We start from the raw sequence: 9,056 nt of genomic DNA, 5'->3' as shown, positions 1-9,056 counted from the left end.
CTGGGAAGTTGGGTCTTCAGGGAGCAGGAGTGGAAGCCCACTGGCCGCCCCTCTCTGCTGGCTTTCGCCTTTCTTCCGATGCTGCGGGGTCGTGCACTAGCTTCCGGACCGGGTGAGGGACTGAAGCAGTGAGACAGCAGGGACTGAAACTGGGGCGCCTTGTGGACCTTGGTCTGAGGGCAGGATCTGGCCTCTTTTGACCTGGAGCCTGCTCTTACCTTGTTTTTCTCCGTTTCCCCCACCTCACCCGCACCCCCCCCCCCCACACACACACACACTCTTTTCCCAGTATCTCTCTGCCTTAATGACAGGAAATACGGCAAGATAAGATATGCAAACGGGTGCTGGGTAACCAGTTCTGTGAAGTAGGAAGGGCTGAAAATTCAGTTGATGGTAATACCATAAGGCCTTCTGTAGGCACTCGGGGACTTTGGTTCTGCCGTGACTTCAGTGCTGTCAGGCAAATGGCAGGAAGAACTTCCTCGGGGCTTTGCAAAACTTACCTCCTTTAGTTGGCAAAAGGACATTGAATCAGAAACCTATCTTTGAAGTGAGAAGGGGGAGCCTGCGAGCCATGGAGGCAACCTCAAAGCAGTCAGGAGGTGGGGGTAAGGTCTTGGCTTTATTGGGCCTACCTTGAAGGTGAGAAAGCTACCTTGTTTCCTTCAAAGGCCCTCAGATAGTTCTTCAGTGACTTTCAGCGTAGCTGTAAGGATTGTAGGCTCTGGGCTGGAATCTTGGTCCCTCCACCTATTGTGTAATCTTGGCAACTTAACAACATGCCTGGGAGAAATATGAAACAGCGTGTGTAGGTTATTGTTGTTGTCATTTTTTTCCCCTTTAATTTGTTTAGATTTAGCCCTATGGTAGTTTCCCAGGATATGCCATTAATAGATCCAAAAGAATCTTCCAAAAGAATTTTAAAACACCTAGTGATTCTTATCCAAACCTCCCATTTTTCAGATGAGAAAACAGGTCAGAAAGATAAACTGGTAGGCTCAAGCAAGAAGTGCAACACCAGACTGACAACAGTCTGATGTTCAGGTGAGTGCTCTTTCCCAGACCCATGCCTCCAGACTTCTCCCTCTTACATCTTTGCCTACATCTTCTTCTCTCTTCCTCAGCCTTTCTTTCCACAGCTGCTGTAAAACAGGATGTCACAGTGCTCCAAACAGAAAGGAAAACAAAGCAAAAAAAGTTCATGATTTCTTACCTCATTTTAATTTTAGTGAAATTTATAATGAATAAAGAATGACGTTTTTCCAATGAGCAAAAATAAGAAACTTATCCAAGGATAAGTTCAGCCACAGGATGTCTAAGAAAATTAGTGGCAACAAGTAATGTTGATATGAAGAATACTGGATGAAGTTAGCCCCTCCCACTCTTGGGTATTTTTTAAATAGCTACTATTTTGATGAAAACAATATATACTATTCAAACAAACACAGGTGTTCTTTTCCCCCAAATCTCATAGAGATAACCATTTAAAATATTCATGTTATAGTCTTCTATACATCTCTAAGAATAAAAAAAAACAGACAAATACAGTACTTCATAAATTGGATCTTATGTGCACAGTTCTTTTCTCACTGAACAGCATGTCACCAATAACATCATTTTAAAGAGTTACAGTGTCCATTAAGTGGACATTTATCATCATTTAATCAGTTTTCTATTGATTGACATTTTTGTATTTTCCCCCAAATGTTTCCTATTTTAAACAGTTCTTTGATGAACTTCCTTATGTATGCCCCTTTGCACAACTGTGTAGTTAGTTATCTTTTGGGACAAATTCCTGGAAGTGACATTTTTGTCAGCCAATTCTTCAACATTATCAACTAGAAAAAATAAAGTGTGCCTACTTTGAAAAATATACTTTATATGTGAGACTCAATACAACCAAATTCTCCCATTTGAAACAGTTAAACCTCAGACAGTTGTTGTCAGTCTGGTGTTTCAATAATCTGTCAGAGCTCCCTGGAGCAGAATAATGTGTGCTGAGGCTCCTTGGAGCAGGGTGGTTGACACTGCTAGTTGTTTAAGCCAACATCTTTTTTTCTTTACTAGCAGAATTCTGATCTTTTTTCAGGGTGACAATGTGTCCAGTTAAAAATTTTCACTTCCCCAGACTCTTCAAAGCCATGGTTGGCCATGTGGCCTACAAAATTAAAGGAGATGTTCCTAGGAGGGGCTCGAAGCTTTATGGAAGCAATGTTCATTTAGCCATTGGACCTGTATCCATTCTTTATCTGAGCAATGGCATGATGCTGGAGGTGGAGCAGCCATATTTCAACCATAATAACAAAAGCCCCACACACTATTAATAGTGTGAGAAGTCAAAGATGCCTGGTTCATGACTGCTCTGGAGGCACAGCTTGCCAGCTCTGGACTGCCCATTTCTGAACTTGAGTAGGGGAAAATAAATCCCTCCTATTTAAGGTTTTGTTGTTTGGATTTTCTGTTATAAACACTGAATGCAATTCCTAATTGATATATTAACATAGAACAAGTCACCATTTATTTAGCACTGTATATAGAATTTTTAATAAACAGGGGAACACAAAATGGAAACAAGAAATAACAACAAAACCCCACTCTCTTCTCTGATAAACTTAGTTTTCCTTTCAATACCCAAATGTTACAGTTAGATTAACAAATCGTTTTGTGATGACTTGATTAAGTTCTGTAAAGTAAATTATATTCACTGGTATAATAGTTTTAAAATATGGCCCAGCTGGTGTGGCTCAGTGGTTGAATGTTGACCTATGAACCAGGGGGTCACAGTTCGATTCCCGGTCATGGCACATGCCCGAGTTGTGGGCTTGATCCCCAGTGTGGGGCATGCAGGAGGCAGCTGATTAATGATTCTCTCTCATTGATGTTTCTCTCTCTCTCTCTCTCTCTCTCTCTCTCTCTCTCTCTCTCTCTCTCTCTCTCTCTTTCTCTCTCTCTCCTCTCCCTTCCTCTCTGAAATCAATACAAATATATTTTTAAAAAAAATATGTTCACAAGCTTTGATACTTCTTCCTTCAAAAGGTGGACCTGAATTCCCCTTACCTTGAGTTTGAACTATATTTAGTGACTCGTTCTCATGAATAGACTTGTTCTCATTGTAGAAATGACATAATGTGATTTCTTAGGGAGGCGGGGGGACATTTGAATATATAGAGAGGCCCACATTATGAGTAATTAAGGCTTCCAGCTAAAAGCTAGTGAGGAACTGAGGACTCATGACAACAGCAATGTGAGTGAATTTGGAAGCAGATCCTCTAGGCCTGGTCAAACTTTCAGGTGACTGCCTTCCTGATCATCTTTACTGAACCTCAAGAGAGAACCTGACCCAGAACCACTCAGCTAAAGTGCTCCTGAATTCCTGGCCCAGAGAAACTGTGAGTTAAAAAATGTTTTGTTGTCTTAAGCCATTTAATTGGGGATAATTTGTTACGCCATAAAGATAACTAATAGAGTTAGGTATAATAGAGCCTACAATGCCTGGCACGTATTTCAGTGTTTAATTATTTGTTGTTTGAATGAATACACAATTGAATGAAGGAAGATACAGTGGGGCCTGTACTTGTTTTTCACTTTAAACCAGTGGTTCTCAACCGTGGCTGCACATTAGAATCACCTGGGAATCTTTTTAAAATCCTGATTTCTGGGCCTCACCCCGTAACAAAGAAACAGAATTTCCGGAGGATGAGGCCCAGAAATCAGGATTTTAAAAAGATTCCCAGGTGATTCTAATGTGCAACAAGGTTGAGAACCACTGCTTTAAACGGTAACAAACAATGCTGGTATTATCTTTGATTCCTGACACCTGTATTATACAAGGGTTTTCTGATATGATCACAGGGAAATCAACTGTGAATCTTGCTGAGACCTAAACATTGACATTTCTGAAAGAAACGTAAGGTGAATAGAGTATTGGAATCCTAGAGTCTTGAATAATGCTTCCAGTTTTATCACTGAATAGCCAAGTGGCCTACGGCAAGTCACTTAAGACCTCCAAATCTCAATTCTCCTATCCACAAATTGGGGGAAGTAATCCTAACATGCTTCCAAAGGTGGCCAATGAGATTATATGTGACAGTGTAATAATAAAGCATTAGCGTTCTCTTAACATCTTAAGCGCCAAGCCTGTTTTGTCTTCCTTTCCATGTCAGTCACCAGTGACTGACATGGGGCTTAATGTGCTAATTACATTAGGCTCATGAGGTCTGTCCTACTGTGTGGTTTTTTTTGTTAATCTTCGCCAGAGAATACTTTTTCCATTGATTTTTAGAGAGTGGAAGGGAAGGAGAGAGAGAGAGAGAAACATCAATGTGAGAGAGACACACTGATTGCTTGCCTCCCTCACGAGCCCCGACTGGGGCCAGGAATCAAATCCATGACCCTTTGGTGTGTGGGCCTGCACTCTAAGCATTGAGCAACATCTGGCCAGCACTATCCTACTGTATTTTTAAGCAATAAATATTTTATTTTTTTTAAGAGTATAGATTCATTTTAATTTGAATGTGTACGTGAATGGGAAAAGCTAGAAATAGAGCTTTATACAATGGTCTGCTGGCAAATGTTTAACAACTAACTCTCTAAAAAATATATACATGTATGTATACATATCTATTAATGCACATCCTATATAATAAAAGGTTAATATGCAAATGGATCCTAACAGCAGAATGACCAGAACAACCGCTGGACCAGTCACTATGAGGTGCACTGACCACCTCTTGGTTCCTTTCCCCGGCTGGCAGGCTCCGATCGTCTGATGGCCACCCGCAGTGGGGGCGGGAACAGCCGACCTCTTGGTCCCTTCCCCCTGGCCATCAGGCACTGATCACCCGATGGCAAACGGCTGCAGGCACCTGGGGAAGATGGCCCTGATTGCAGGCCAGGACTAGGGACCGTAGCCATCCACGAATTTCATACACTGGACCTCTAGTTAATTTACAATGAATCTCACTGATATAAATGTTGTGTAACTCACAATTTTATAAAGAATAACAAAATATCAAATATCAAATACTTTTTATTGAATTTCCATATAGCCAATTGATTCTCACACCTTTCATCAGTTTTTGCTGCACTCTTATATCCAAAGTCAAACTACGGTTAAACATTAAATATATTAGATGGTGTGTTTTAGACTTTTCTTTCAAGAGGTGATAACTGGTTGTACTGTGTTCCTTTGTAAAATATTAGCATCATTCATAGTAAGCAGTTAGGGTTTAATAATATGACAGGATGGTGGGTTATTACATGTCAGATCTCATTTTATAAGCCTGGTGAAAATTTATTGCACTTTTAAAAGAATACCTAATTATAACTGGCTTCTTTTTCTCTTCATGAACTAATTTGTCATTGTGGTCGGGTGTGTGCCCCTCTTTATGGTAACAGTGGTCGTTAAACATGCTTAGTAATAAACATACATTTAACCAATAATTTGGTCTGAATCTAAGAGTTTATCCTAGAGCAAAATTGCACCCAGCAGCAAGAAAATAAATGGTAGAATACATGTCTTTCTCTTTCATAGAGGAGGACAATAGAACATCAGAGATAGAGATAGTTATTGACGATGCACAATTTGGTGGTATGGCTAACCCCAGAGGTAAATATGTGAGGATGAGTAAGATGGGGCCTTAGTGTAAGATGCAAGTCCCAATTATGTAGTGGGTGAATTATCCAAACTCCCTGATTTTGTTTTAGGTATTGTTGTTCTGTCTTGCTTTCTGCTATTCTGCTGACTCCAAATTGGTTGAAATTACTTGTTTAATTAGACAGTTTATTTGTGGTTGTAGATGACCCCTGCTACCTACCATTTTTATTTACTTGAGTAGTAAGACCCTACCAAAAAAACAAAAACAAAAACCAAAAACACCGACAGAGCTTCCTTATCTGGCGAGTATATGCTTTCCAACTGAGCTCATTCCATATTGAAATACCTGCCAGGAGAAAGTATTTTCACCCTATGCAACCTGAGAGAGCATTTTTCACAGTTTTTATTCCTTGCTGCTACATCTTCACAAAAATCTACCAAGATTTTGAGATAGTTGCAAAGGTTAGTGTTATTTTCTGAATTGACTGACACGTGAAGTGGATTAAGGTGGAGAACGTAGCCAAAGAGGAGATAAAGAAAAAAAGAAAGTCTCGGAAATACTTTTAACCTCCAGGGAAGAGGACTCAGCATGACTCACAACATACTAAGCTTAAAAGCCGAGATGGCAACGTGTGTGCTGAGGAATGTTGTCGTCTAGAGAAATATTCTCAACTTATGAGATTGGGCTCCCTGGGGTTACTTGGGGTTTCTCTAGTTCCTGGAATAAGATTCAGGATGTTTTCCTAGTGGCTCAGCAAAAGCAGGGAGCATTTGTTATAAATGGAATAGGTGAAGCTGCCTTTAGTTTAAAATCCCTAAGCAGTAAATGATTTATAAATATGGATGCGACCTCTGTTATTGTAAAGAACTGACAAATTTAGCGCAGTTATGTGGAACATTTTTTTTTCTTCTTTTAAGTTGTATCTAAATGTATTTAAATGTAAAAATGGATTGTGACAGATACTTTGTTGGCTTTCTGTCCATTATTCATAGAGAAGCTTTCCCTTCCTCATCCCTATATTGCTTCTACAGCTTGGGTCCCCATAGCCATGTTTATATAAGAGGACCCTTCTCCTTTCCTACCACAGCTGATTCAATAGGTTTTGAATCAGCTTTAAGAAATATGACTCAATCAGATTCTGTCTTCTGGGAATTTGGAATTGGGAGAAAGAAGCCTTAGTTACTCTCTTTTGAACCCTGAAACTGTACTCCAAATATGGGATTATAACCCAAACATGTAAACCCAAGATTAGGGGAACCCATTCTGCAGGGAGAGTCAGGAATGAAGCAGACTATCTGAGAAGTATAATGACCCTGAGCTGTGTGCTCCCTGAGAGAGAGAGAAAGAGCAGGGAGAGAGTCACTTTCTAGCTTTCACATATTTCCCATGGCCCCCTTCCCTCAGTTGGCCTTCCTGCTCTTGAGTTCCATGAATCCCTATACTGTATTCATATATTAAATTACACGTTTTTTGTCAAGTTAGTTTGAATGGGTAATTTTCCCATTCTTTAAAAAACATTTCATCACTTCATTTAAGAGAGATCTAAATCGTTCTTTTCATTTGTAAGAAGTAAAAGCATTTTGAAAACTTTGATCTGAGGAATAACCTAAGGCTTATAAAAAAACATGCAAAGTTTATAATCTTTTGTATAAAGAGATCAAAAGGGCAAAGTAGGAAGCTCTAAGTTCTGTTCTTTCACAGAAACAGAAAAACAAGGAGCAAGCCACTGTCAGAACCAATTTTGTGAGAACTCTGGAAAACACTTAAAAGTTTATAGCAACCAAGTGAGCACTGAATCAAGAAAAAGGCACTTCAAAGCAGTAGGAAAATGTTGTGGTGATTTTACTTGCTTTTCCGCTCCCTCCTCCCCTGCATGGGTACAGTCTTATAATGTCAGTAGTCTTAGAGTGGCAACAGTCTTAAAGCAGCAGTAGTCATAAAGTTGCTGCAATCATAACAAAAAAAAAACACAGTCTGAAAGTGGCAGCAGCCTTACCGTGGCAGCAGCCCGTGTTCCTGGTGTGGGACTGCCCCTCGATTCTGGAAGGAGCAAAGTTGACCTTGCTCACAGACTATTGTGATGTTCTGATGTGTCTGGGGGGCGCTACGGACTGAATTGTGTCCTCCAAAATTTATATGTTGCAGTCCTAACCTACTGTGTGACTGTAGGGCCTATAAAGATGTGATAAAAGTTAAGTGAGTTCATAAGGGTGAGATCCTCATCTGATAAGGCTAGTGCCCTTATACGAAGCAGAAATACAAGAGCTCTCTCTGCCCATCAGTTGTGGACACAGTGAGAAGGCAGCTGTCTGTAAGCCAGGGAAAGAATCCTTGCCAGACACTGAATTGGCTGGAGACTTGATTTTGGGCTTTCTATTCTCCAGACTTATGAGAAATAAATTTCTGTTGTCCGAGTCATCCAGACTGTGGTATTTTGTTATGGCAGCCCAAGCATACTAATACAGGGGGCAATCTGAAGGACTGTGGCAAGGTGTCCTACGTTTTACCTAGCTCAGAGCTCGGCTGAAAGAGCTTGAAAACACGGCAAGCCGAATCAATAACCCTCAGGCAGCTGGGTCAGAGAATACAGTGAAACATACAGTAGACCATCTAAGGCAAAAGATGCGAATTTCTTTAGAAATTAGGACATTCAAAAGCGACCATCAAGACAGGGGAATTTATAAAGCCATATGCATACCCATGGCAAGATACATGCTCAGAAAAAAATCTTAGACGACCCTAAGCTTTCACCTGGGCTGAGCCCTTGCTTGGTACAGTGCAAACCTGACAAATTGAAGGAAAGCCCTAGCTCAGAGACAATTTACAAAGACGGGAAGGTTCCTGCATTCAAGGAAATTTCTATCAAAACACTAGCTGCACACAAGCTAAGGAATACAGACATCAGTGACCCCATTGACAAGGAATACGGTCTTTGCAATAATAGTTGGAGAAATAAATAAACTGATGACTACAGCCTCCAACAGCCCCAAAACAGCAAACCCTGTGAAAAGGGGAGAATCTGACTTCCACTTACCACATTATATTAATTCAATGTCCAATTTTTATAAAAAAATTACAAGGCATACAAAGAATCTGACTTCCAGTTACCATCTTATACTAGTCCAATTTCCATTTTTCATTTTAAGAAGTTACAAGCATATATGGCTCATTCAAAAAAAACCCAAAATAAATTGGTAGAAACCATCTCTGAGGAAGTCCAGACATTGGCATTACCAGACAAAGATGTTAAAATAACTGTCTTATGCTCAAAAAACTAATGGAAAACATGAGCAATAAACTAAAGGAAATGAGGAAAATAACGTATGAACGAAAGAGAATACCAATAAAGAGAAGGAAATAAAAAGGAAATAAGCGGAACTCTGGAGCTGAAGCGTACAATAGCCACAACTTTGACAAACTGTTGGCTCTAAGACAGGTTTTATGCAGAAGACCCTGAGC

General features: G+C 40.1%; 1 protein-coding gene across 1 annotated transcript in view; it reads left to right on the top strand.

Moving 5' to 3' along the window:
• The first annotated feature begins 18 nt into the window (after window positions 1–18).
• The window catches only part of ASNS (asparagine synthetase (glutamine-hydrolyzing)), an 88,737-nt gene continuing 79,699 nt past the window's right edge, over window positions 19–9,056 (top strand). Inside the window, exons 1-3 of the mRNA XM_081102521.1 lie at window positions 19–112; window positions 964–1,044; window positions 3,292–3,389. The gene's annotated coding sequence lies outside the window, so the exon portion shown is untranslated. The remainder of the gene's footprint in view (window positions 113–963; window positions 1,045–3,291; window positions 3,390–9,056) is intronic.

Source organism: Myotis nattereri, assembly GCF_964212035.1.
Source record: "Myotis nattereri genome assembly, chromosome: 11".
In the NCBI taxonomy this organism is placed as follows: domain Eukaryota; kingdom Metazoa; phylum Chordata; class Mammalia; order Chiroptera; family Vespertilionidae; genus Myotis; species Myotis nattereri.
The sequence above is the reverse complement of the archived record's forward strand: the minus strand, read 5'-3'. Positions and strand labels throughout refer to the sequence as shown.